The sequence below is a fragment of the Chiloscyllium plagiosum genome, chromosome 14, assembly GCF_004010195.1.
Source record: "Chiloscyllium plagiosum isolate BGI_BamShark_2017 chromosome 14, ASM401019v2, whole genome shotgun sequence".
Classification (NCBI taxonomy): Eukaryota; Metazoa; Chordata; class Chondrichthyes; order Orectolobiformes; family Hemiscylliidae; genus Chiloscyllium; species Chiloscyllium plagiosum.
The window spans coordinates 59,498,167-59,509,042 of NC_057723.1; positions in this window are offsets into that span (position 1 = coordinate 59,498,167).

Below are 10,876 nucleotides of genomic sequence, written 5' to 3' on the forward strand. Positions count from 1 at the left end.
AGGCCTCCAGTCTGAAAAACAACCCTCCACCACCACCCTCTGACTTCTACCTTTGAGCCAGTTCTGCATCCAAATGGCTAGTTCTCCCTGTATTCCATGAGATCTAACCTAGCTAATCAGTCTCCCATGGGGAACCTTGTCGAACGCCTTACTGAAGTCCATATAGATCACATTTACTGCTCTTCCATCCTCAATCTTCTTTGTTACTTCTTCAAAAAACTCAATCAAGTTTGTGAGACATGATTTCCCACGCACAAAGCCATGTCGACTCTCCCGAATCACCCATTGCATTTCCAAATACATGTACATCCTGTCCCTCAGGATTCCCTCCAACAACTTGCTCACCACTGAGGTCAGGCTCACTGGTCTATAGTTCCCTGGCTTGTCTTTACCCTTCTTAAACAGTGGCACCACGTTTGCCAACCTCCAGTCTTCCGGCACCTCACCTGTTACTATCGATGATATGAATATCTCAGCAAGAGGCCCAGCAATCACTTCTCTAGCTTCCCACAGAGTTCTCGGGTACACCTGATCAGATCCTGGGGATTTATCCACCTTTAACTGTTTCAAGACATCCAGCACTTCCTTCTCGGTAATCTGGACATTTTGCAAGATGTCACCATCTTTTTCCCTACAGTCTATATCTTCCATACCCTTTTCCACAGTAAATTGTGATGCAAAATATTAATTTAGTATCTCCCCCATTTTCTGTGGCTCCACACAAAGGCCGCCTTGTTGATCTTTGAGGGGCTCTATTCTCTCCCTTATTACCCCTTTGTCCTTAATATATTTGTAAAAACCCTTTGGATTCTCCTTAATTCTATTTGCCAAAGCTATCTCATGTCCCCGTTTTGCCCTCCTGATTTCCCTCTTAAGTATACTCCTACTTCCTTTATACTCTTCTAAGGATTCACTCAATCTATCTTGTCAATACCTGATATATGGTTCCTTCTTTTTCTTAACCAAACCCTCAATTTCTTGACAAGACTTCCCTATTATTATGTCCATTCCTTTTGAAATAGAAATCAACATTCCCTTTGCCTTCCCTCTTATTTGTTGAACTTGGATGTTAGCTTTTTTTGATTCATGAATAAGGACTCCAGAATCCCTCTGTGCAGGGGTTTTCTGTAGTTTTTCTCTGTTTAAATAATATTCAGCTCATCTATTGTTCTTGCCAAAATGCTTAACTTCACATTATATTCTGTCAGATTTTTTCCACTTACCTAACCTGTCTATATCATGTATAGAATCCTTGTGTCAGCTTCACCACTTGCCTACTTTCATCCTTCCTACCTATTTTTGTGTTATCCAGAAATTAGCAATAGCACATTCGCTTTCCTCATCTCAGTCATTAATATGTGTTCAAAACAATTGTGGCCATACACTGATCCCTGCGGCACACCACTATGTACAGGTTGTCCTGAAAATGCTCTCTTATCTCAACTCTTTTTCTATTAGTTAGGAGAAATTGAGGACTGCAGATACTGGAGACCAGAGTCGAAGAATATGGCACTGTAAAAGCTCAGCAGGTCAGGCAGCATCCGAAGAGCAGGAGAATCAACATCTCGTGCATCATTCCTGATGAAGGGCTTATGCCTGAAACATCGATTCTTCTGCTCCTCGTATGCTGCCTGACCTGCTGTGCTTTTCCAGTGGCATACTTTCCTATTAGTTAGCTTATGCTGTATTCATGCTAATACACTACCTTTGACATCTTGGGTTCTTATGTCATTAAGTATGCTTCTGTGCGCTATCTTTTCAAATTTGCCTTTGGAAATCCAAAAATATTCTATTTTCTGTTTCTCCTTTATCTATGATGCTTGTTATCTCCTCAAATAATTCTAATAAATTTATTAGGCATGATTTCCACTTCTTGAAGCAATGTTGACTATCTGATTATTATGTATTTCTAAATGTTCAACAATTACATGCTTTATAACTGACCATAACATTTTCTCAATGACAGATATTAAGTTAATTGGGTGATAGTTACCTGTTTTTTTGTTCCTTCTTTTTTGAACATGGGACATGTATTGACAGCTTTCTAATCCTCTGGGACTTGTCCAGAGGATTGCATTCTTGGAAGAATGCAATCAGTGTATTTACAATCTTTGTAGCTACTTCCTTTAATATTCTAAGATACAACCTATCAGATCCAGAATCTAACAATTAATAATGATTGTCAATTGGCATCTCTTTGATGCATAGTAAGAATCTTGCCATGCCACATGTAAAATGCATAAAAGATTGAGCAAGATGAACTTGCTGTCAAATCCTGCCTCTCTGCACGTGTCACCCGATTCTGCCACACATTTTGCCAGAGTCCACATTGATCAGATCCCTTGGTGAAGATCAAGAAGTACCATTTACTATAACTTGGCTTTAAACTAGGTTTCCTTGCATGCCAATTTTCAGAAATGTAAAGGTTTGATAATGGACATGTCAAGCTCAATGTTTGCAAGTTTGAAATATTACAAAAATGTACTTCACGGATCATATTTGCTAAAATTTCCCAACTGCCATGATAAAGGCATTTGTTCAGGCAAAACAAAGGTACAAGCATGATGTCAACTCTTCATGCTTGAAAATAGCTTCTGAAATGTGTAATCACTTCCAATGGGAAGTTTTTAAAATATTAAAGGAGATTGTTTAGTGTTGTTGTATCTTACCCCAAGTCTTTGAAGTACATAATTTAGAACTAAAGCCCTAAAACTGGAGACAAGCTTTCAGGAATGACTCATCACTGCTTCCCAATAATCAATCCTGCTTATTACCTCCTCAAAGAATTCTAGCAATATGTCAGGGATTATTTCCCTTTCTTGAAACTATTATAACCCTTATTATGTATTTCGAAATGTTCTACTATTACAACCTTTCAAATAGACTAAAATTTTCCCAAAACTGATATTAAGCTAGAGTAACTTTTGTGTTGGCTCCTTGCATTTAAGTAAATGTGTCAAATTAGCAGTTTTCCAATCTCTGGGATTTTTCCAGAACCTAAGCATTCTTGGAAGATAACTACTAGTGCAGTCATTAACTCTATTGCTACATCCTTCAACATCCTAGGATTCATCCTATTAGGTCCAGGGGCATTATCATTAATTTCTATAGCACTTTTTTTCTAATGATCATTATTGTATTTATTTCCATTACTTCTTTTGGCTCTTGATTATTAAGTAGTGCTGGAATGCTATTATTGTCTTCTACTGTAAAAGCATTTATGGAAATGTATGGGATAGATGTTTGGAATTTTCTTTTGCAAATGGCAATTGGTTTATATCAACTGCTTAAATCTTTCAATTTCAGACTTAGAGTTAAATTATGAAGGGATATGGGTGAAAGTGAGTATCTTGTAGTGAGTTCAACAACCCCTACCCTACATTTTAAGGTTGAGTTGCACATAAAATGGAAAGACTGATGAACTCTCAGTCTTCTCAACCTCCCTTGAGCTCTTCTCTTTAAATGATGAGCAGGTAAGTAGTCAGCCAGCCCACCCACTCTTACGCCAAATGAAGCTCTTAACTGCTGGCTAAGGGCCTAATTTTGTGTCTGTAACTATGAGATGGAGGGTGAGATAAGTTGAACTAAGGAGACCAACCTATTCTTTCAAACAATTGTGCAAACTTCTTTCTGGGGGAAAGCTCCATGCTCAATGGGAAGCCCCTGCCGCTGACCCCCTCCCTCCATGCTGTATGACTCAATTACACTATTTACTCCTGACTCTAATTATATGAGGCAGAAGCATGTGGTAATTTGATTTGTAAAGCAACAACAAAAAGGGTCAATAAGGTCCATTTTGATAAGTTTTATACTGTCTCTTTCTTAATAACACTCAATATTCTACATTTAACAGATAATAATTTGTACATTCATAGATACACAGAAAGAACACATTAAGTTAGATGAAATGTAATTCAGTACATGGAAATGGGGACATGGACATGTTACTCATTTACTAGAATATGCATACATGCTTAAGTGATATTTCTATCGCAGAATATTGTGTGCTTTTATAATGGAGTTTCATTTAATTTGACAACGGTCAGTTTAAAGAAGGTAAATGTGTGTGCATGCTTATGAGTCACCACTGGCAGGCAACATGACTTGGCATCTTCTGGCCCTCTTAAGGGATGACCACATTATCACTCCATCAACAACATCTCTAAAACAGCACCAGAACAAGAGGGAAGACTTGATTTTGCTCCTCTAAATATTATTTTTCCAATATAACTTATATTAGGTTGACAGCAGCCAAAGTGCACTTCATTTTAAAGTAGTGCAGGCTGTCTTTAAATGGCTTCACCAATGCCGAATTTCTCTCTCCATCCCTACTTCAACACTAGTTGGTGAGTTGCTACCAAACATTGCAAATACCAATGGCAGCTCAAGCAATCTTAAGGAGGCCAGAAGCACTAATGGTTTGCATTCCTCTCACTTGTGTTCGAGTGTACATTCACAGTACCTATTGTCTTGTTTTAGAGATGTTGTTGATGGAGTGATAATGTGGTCATCCCTTAAGAGGGCCAGAAGATGCCAAGTCATGTTGCCTGCCAGTGGTGACTCATAAGCATGCACACACATTTACCTTCTTTAAACTGACCGTTGTCAAATTAAATGAAGAAGCTAGTACAAATTTAACTTTCCTTCTTTCTTCCTTAAGTGCTGAATTTTTCATAATATTTAAAATGCTTTAGAATGGATTGATTTTGGATTTTAAACCAGATAGCATTTAGTAAAATATTGCCACAGTATGTGCATTATTTTTTGAATAGGTCATGTAACAACAGCTGTTCATATACAGTTGTCAATTCTCAAATTTTAGGCTAACAGATTTTAGGATTCTGTCATGGCAATATTTGAAGGTTAAAAATAACAACATTTTTTGAGAACAAAATCTAGACAAATGAACCTGTCAGAGACTGATGGGTATCCCAGAGAAGGTAATTAAAAGGTCTCTTTTCTTTCTCCTTGTGTGGAGCTATGTCCCCTTGGCACATATAGTAGAAAATCATGTGCTGTGATTTTTCATTGATTTGTATTCTTGGTGAAATTTCACACAAGGAACCAGGAAACAAATTATAATCAGTGCATTACTGTTACAGCTAGTTAAGCAACATGGAATTAACTCGAAGCTTTTTTTTATATTGAGAAATTAGATGTTTGACAGTGATAAGCCTGATACACATTAATGTTACAGCAACTTTCCAAAGAGACAAACAGTTATAATCTCTGAAACACTTGATTGAAGAGTATTGGAACAAATGTCCATTTTCACGCACTGTCAGCAGTACCAAAGAAGGAGAAGGCTGTTCAAGATGCAAGCTTCATTTTAAGGCTGAAAGAAAGATACTAGTAAGGATATGTCAATCAGCCCTAATTTTTATTTTTATGGATTTGGAATACTGTACTCTGCTATGAGGTCACACTTCTAACAAGGAAGTGGCAGAGAACCCTTTATGCCTTTCATGAAACTGTACAATCATTTTTGGCTTTTTCTTTATTTTGTACTTTGCTTTATTTATCAACACACTTCAATTGATATTTTTAGGAAAGCATTTTTCTGGCCTTTACTCCTACCCAGCCAGAAATTTCCCTGTGGTATTGAATAGTACCTGTTAATAAGATCCTTTTGAAATTCCTCTTAATATGAAATAGTTAGAAGGCAACAAGGATTTTGAGACAAATTATTTGCCAATGCATGAACTGGATGTCCAGATCCAGTTATCCAATTAGGTGAGTCCACAGATTCTGTTGTAATGCCTTGACCATGTCAATCCAGATTGTGTTTTCAGTATGTATGACACATACTTGTCAATAAGTGCATTTCTTCAATTTGGAATGCAGTTGCATGCAGCAGAAAAAATCATTGTGAGATCTTTAAAGTGAAGAAGCACATTTACACCTACAGGCATATATGCAATCTACATCACAGTCTGGATGTTACTGAGTCATTTTAGAACAACTTAGATAAATGATGCACAATGACTTGAATTATTATCACTTTGCAAAGATGAGTCTTAATTCTGCACTGCATCCTCAGGGTAAACACAATGAAATGAAAAGAACTGACAATCAGCCTATATAGTTATGTGAGACCTTGCTTATTATCACAGAAACACAGAATCCCTCCGGTGTGGAAGCAGGTCATTCAGCCCAATGAGTCCACACTGACCCTGAGAAGAGCATCCCAACCAGACCGATCCCCCTACCCTGTATTTGCCATGGCTAGTACACCTAGTCTGCATATTCCTGGTGACTATGGGCGATTTAGCATGGCCAATCCACCTAACCTGTGTATCTTTGGACTGTGGGAGGAAACTGTAGCACCTGGAGCAAACCAATGCAGACTTGTGGGGAGAACATGCAAACTCCAAAACAACAGTTGACCCATGGTAGAATCGAACCTGGATCTAACCACTGATTAACCGTGCTACCCATTGGCAAGGAATGAAGAGACAATGCTGTGAAGAAGCAATTTTTAAGCTATAAACAAGATACATGACACAACTGGCTATATTCTTGCCAAATGGCTGTTAGATGTCACTCCCTTCTCTGTCAGTTCCAGAATCTCATGTTTAGTGTGTACAGTTGGCAGCCTGCTTATTTCCATCCTCCTCTCCTTTAAGAGAGTGCTTACTAGTGTGAAATTGGGCAATGTTATGAAGCCATACGTTATATTGAAAATTATTTTATGTATTTATTGGAATGAAACTGTTGGTTGAGTTTTACAAATCTGAAAAACAGAATTAGTGTCTCAAAACAGCAGCTTCAAACATGGTTGAACATTAAGAAAGCCATAACTGCAATTTACGAAGTCACTGTAACAGCGTTAGAGTGCCAAGAAGAACCTATCAAAAATAATCATTTAAATAATCCCATGTCAGACCCATTCACAAAATATCCAGACATCCTGTGTACTTGAGGAGTCATGGAACAAGTCATTGGATACAATTAGGAGAAAGTGAGGACTGCAGATGCTGGAGATCAGAGCTGAAAATGTGTTGCTGGAAAAGCGCAGCAGGTCAGGCAGCATCCAAAGAGCAGGAGCATCGACGTTTCGGGCATGAGCTCTTCTTCAGGATTCCAGAAGAAGGGTTCATGCCCGAAACGTCAATTATCCTGATATACAGTAATCCCCCTGTACCCACAAGGGATTTGTTCCATGACTTACCATGGAAGCCCGAAACAACAGAGGGGATTGAACCCATTCACTTAAATGGAAAATTTACCTTCCCGGTAGCCCCCTGGTCCTGGAATGTTCCCTGTGATATGTTCGGGCCGCAGTAAACTGTGGGTGACTGAAACCGCGGTAACAGGACTTGCGGATACGAGGGTCACCCTGTAATCATTTCTAGGCCGAGACTTGGAATCAACTTGCCATGACCATATTTCGATAACTTTCAGTTAATGAGAGGAGATCATGTGATGAGGAAACAAACACCCTTTTGCATTTTAAGATATTGTTTTTTTCTTGGCCTGGAGAAAAGCTAAGAGCTATAGTTGCTGAAAATAACAAAAAAACATAGCTAAGAAAACTCAGCAGGTCTGGCAACATCTGTGGAGAGAAAGCCCAGTTAATGTTTTGGCTTCAGTGACACTTCCTCAGAATTGATTGTAGTGAGGAAAAAGTTATCATATATGCTAAAGGTGGGGCGAGGATGGGGGCGAGTGAACAATAGGTGGAGACGAAGTCCACAGAGAGACAAAAACAGGTGGACAAACAAAAGAATGGATAAAGGTCAGCTGAGGGGATTAATAGATTCTAGTTGGGACCATTAGTAGCTGATAATGGGATGGTTGAGGTAGCAGCTATGTGATGACCAGGTGGGGGTTGGGGTAAGAACATGGGAAAAGGAGCTCAGAACCTAAATTATAATTAACCTTGATACTCAGTCTCGAAGGCTGTAGAATCCCCAAGAGGAAAGTGAAATGCTGTTCTTCCAGCTTATGCTGAACTTCACTGGAACTCTGCAGTTAGCTCACGACATTGGCCAGGGAACAGTGGTGTGTTGAAGTGTGTGGCAACAGGAAGCTCTGGATCATTTCTGCCAATGGAACATAGGTCAGTCAGTCTGTGTTTTATCTCCCCAGTGTAGAGGAGACCACATTGTGAGCATCAAATACAGCAGACTAGATTGAGTGAGGTGGAGGTCAATCGCTGCTTCACCTGGAAGAAATGTGTGGGCACTGGATAGTGAGGAGGGAGGAAGTAAACAGAGAGGTGCTACAGGAGAAAGAGAGGACTGAACATACTGGAGTTAGAGTCAAAACGTGTGGTGCTAGAAAAGAACAGACAGCATCCAAGGAGCAGGACAGTTAATGTTTTGAGCATAAGCCCTTCATCAGGAATGTTGCATGAAACTTCGATTCTCCTGCTCCTCAGATGCTGCCTGACCTCTTCTGCTTTTCCAGCGCCACACGTTTTTGACTCAGATAGGTGTTACACCTTCTGTGATTGCATGGGAAGGTACCATGGGGATGAGGGAAATGGAAAAGGAGTTGAACATGATGCCCCACAGGAAATGGGTCTCTGTGGAATGCTGACAAGGGAGAGGAGGGGAATCTCCTCTAGTGGTGGCATCTTACCAACCTGCAAGTTATAGAAGTTTTATTTTTATTTGAGATATTAAAAGAATTCGAGAGGCAACAATTTACAGATACCCATACTTCTCTCCCTCCTTTCCTCCTCTCTGAACCCCAACCCTTCTGACCTTCTGCTCACTAATGCTGAATGTTCTGTATTCAGCAAAGGTCTTAGTTGTATTCCTTGCTCCCCACAGCACCGAATTTCGGGAATGTCATGATGTTGAACTAGCCTTCCATTGCCTTCACCACCGTGCCCACTTCTTTGGGCAAGTGTCCTTTCCCCATCCCAGAGGTTCCTTCACCTGCCTCTTCCTCATTTCCCAGGGTCACCCCTGGGTCCTAATGCCTAACTGCAGGCAGACAACATACCAACTCTCTCTTCTCACCCATTCACCTCCATAATGCACCCTCTCCCTCCACCTCATCTCCCCTGCACCCCTTCCCACACCTCCAGCTGACCCCCTTCTCACTCTCCTTTCTCTCCCACACCCACTCCTCCCTACCACACCCAACCCTCACTCATTACATTGTATTACTCTTAACTCCCTCCATCTTTAGCCTCCTCAGGATCCTCTCAAAACCTCACTATTTCCATGCCCCCAACCTCGAACTCTAAGACTGAATGGTCCATCGTCAGTACAGGGCTGACATTCGTGCCCCTCCGCCCCACCTCAACGAATTCCATAAATGCCACGACGTGGAGCTCTTCTTCTACTACCTCCGTCTTTGTGCATTCTTCTTTGACAAAAAGTCCAAGCTCCCTCTTAGGACCCCTTCTTCCATCTCCAACCTTCCTCCTCTACTTGGATACCCCCTTGCCGGCCTTGTATCTGCCCTAAACCTCTTCATTGTGACTGCCAATGTAACATCGGCCGCCTCAATTTCTCCACCCCCTTTACCCACTCCAACCTCACCCCTCCTAACATGCAGCACACCACTCTCTCCACACTAACCCCGATCTACCCTCATTTCACCATCAAACCCACCCTCTATGTTGCAGGGGCGAAACACCAGCTCTGACACCATGTCCTACCTCCCCCTTAACCACAAACCCATCATGACCCATTAGGCAAAAAAATCACTTGCACTATCCTTGACCCCATTGCCTCCAATGATCTAGTCTCCACCGCCTCCAACCTTACAGGTCCCCAGCCCTGCACTACCCGGTTCTACCTACCCTCTAAGATCCACAAGTCCAACTACCTGACTGACCAATCATCTCCGCATGCTCCTGTGGGAATCAGTTTAGCTCAGTTGGCTGGATCATTGGTTGGCAGGGCAGTGTGATGCCAATAGCATGGATTCAATTCCCATCACTGGCTTGAAATGGGCCGCACGGTGGCACAGTGGTTAGCACTGCTGCCTCACAGCACCAGAGACCCAGGTTCAATTCCCACCTCAGGCTGTCTGTGTGGAATTTGCACATTCTCCCCTTGTCTGCGTGGGTTTACTCTGGGTGTTCTGGTTTCCTCCCACAGACCAAAAATGTGCAGCGTAGGTGAATTGGCCGTGCTAAATTGCCCGTAGAGTTAGGTGAAGGGGTAAATGTAGGGGAATGGGTCTGGGTGGGTTGCTCTTCAGAGGGTCGGTGTGGACTTGTTGGGCCGAAGGGCCTGTTTCCACACTGTAAGTAATCTAATCTAGTTACAAATATGCACGACAAGCGTAGTTACCTTGACTATACATCCTGCTTCCAGTAAAGACTATTTTATCCTATCCTCTCAGTTTCACTGTCTCTGTTACATCTGTTCTGATGATCTCTGAAATGTCCACCTTCTTCCTCAACCGAAGACTTCCTACCAATGTGGCTGACATGGTTCCCAGTTGTATCAAGCCCTTCTCTTGAACTTTGGTCCTCACTTCTCTTCTTTCCCACAAGAGCGATAGAGTTCTCCTGGTCTTCACTTACTGCCCAACCAGCATCCACATCTGAAGGATCCTTAGCTACCATTTCTGCCATCCCCAACAGATGCCACCACTAGACGCATATTCCCCTTGACTTTCTTATCAGCTTCCACAGGGTCTGTTCCCTCAAAGACCCTGGTTTAGCTCCCTTCCACTCCTAACACCCCCATGGTACCATCCCATACAATTCTCACAATCCAAGCCAGAAACACTTTTCAGGTGAAGCAGTGATTCACCTACACTTCATTCAATGTAGTCCACTGTATTCACTGTTCACACTGTATTCAATGTGATTTCCTCTACATCAAGGAGGCAAAATACAGGTTTGGAAATCACTTTGCAGAATGCCTATGTTCTATGTTCTGTCACCAAAAATGGCTCTGAA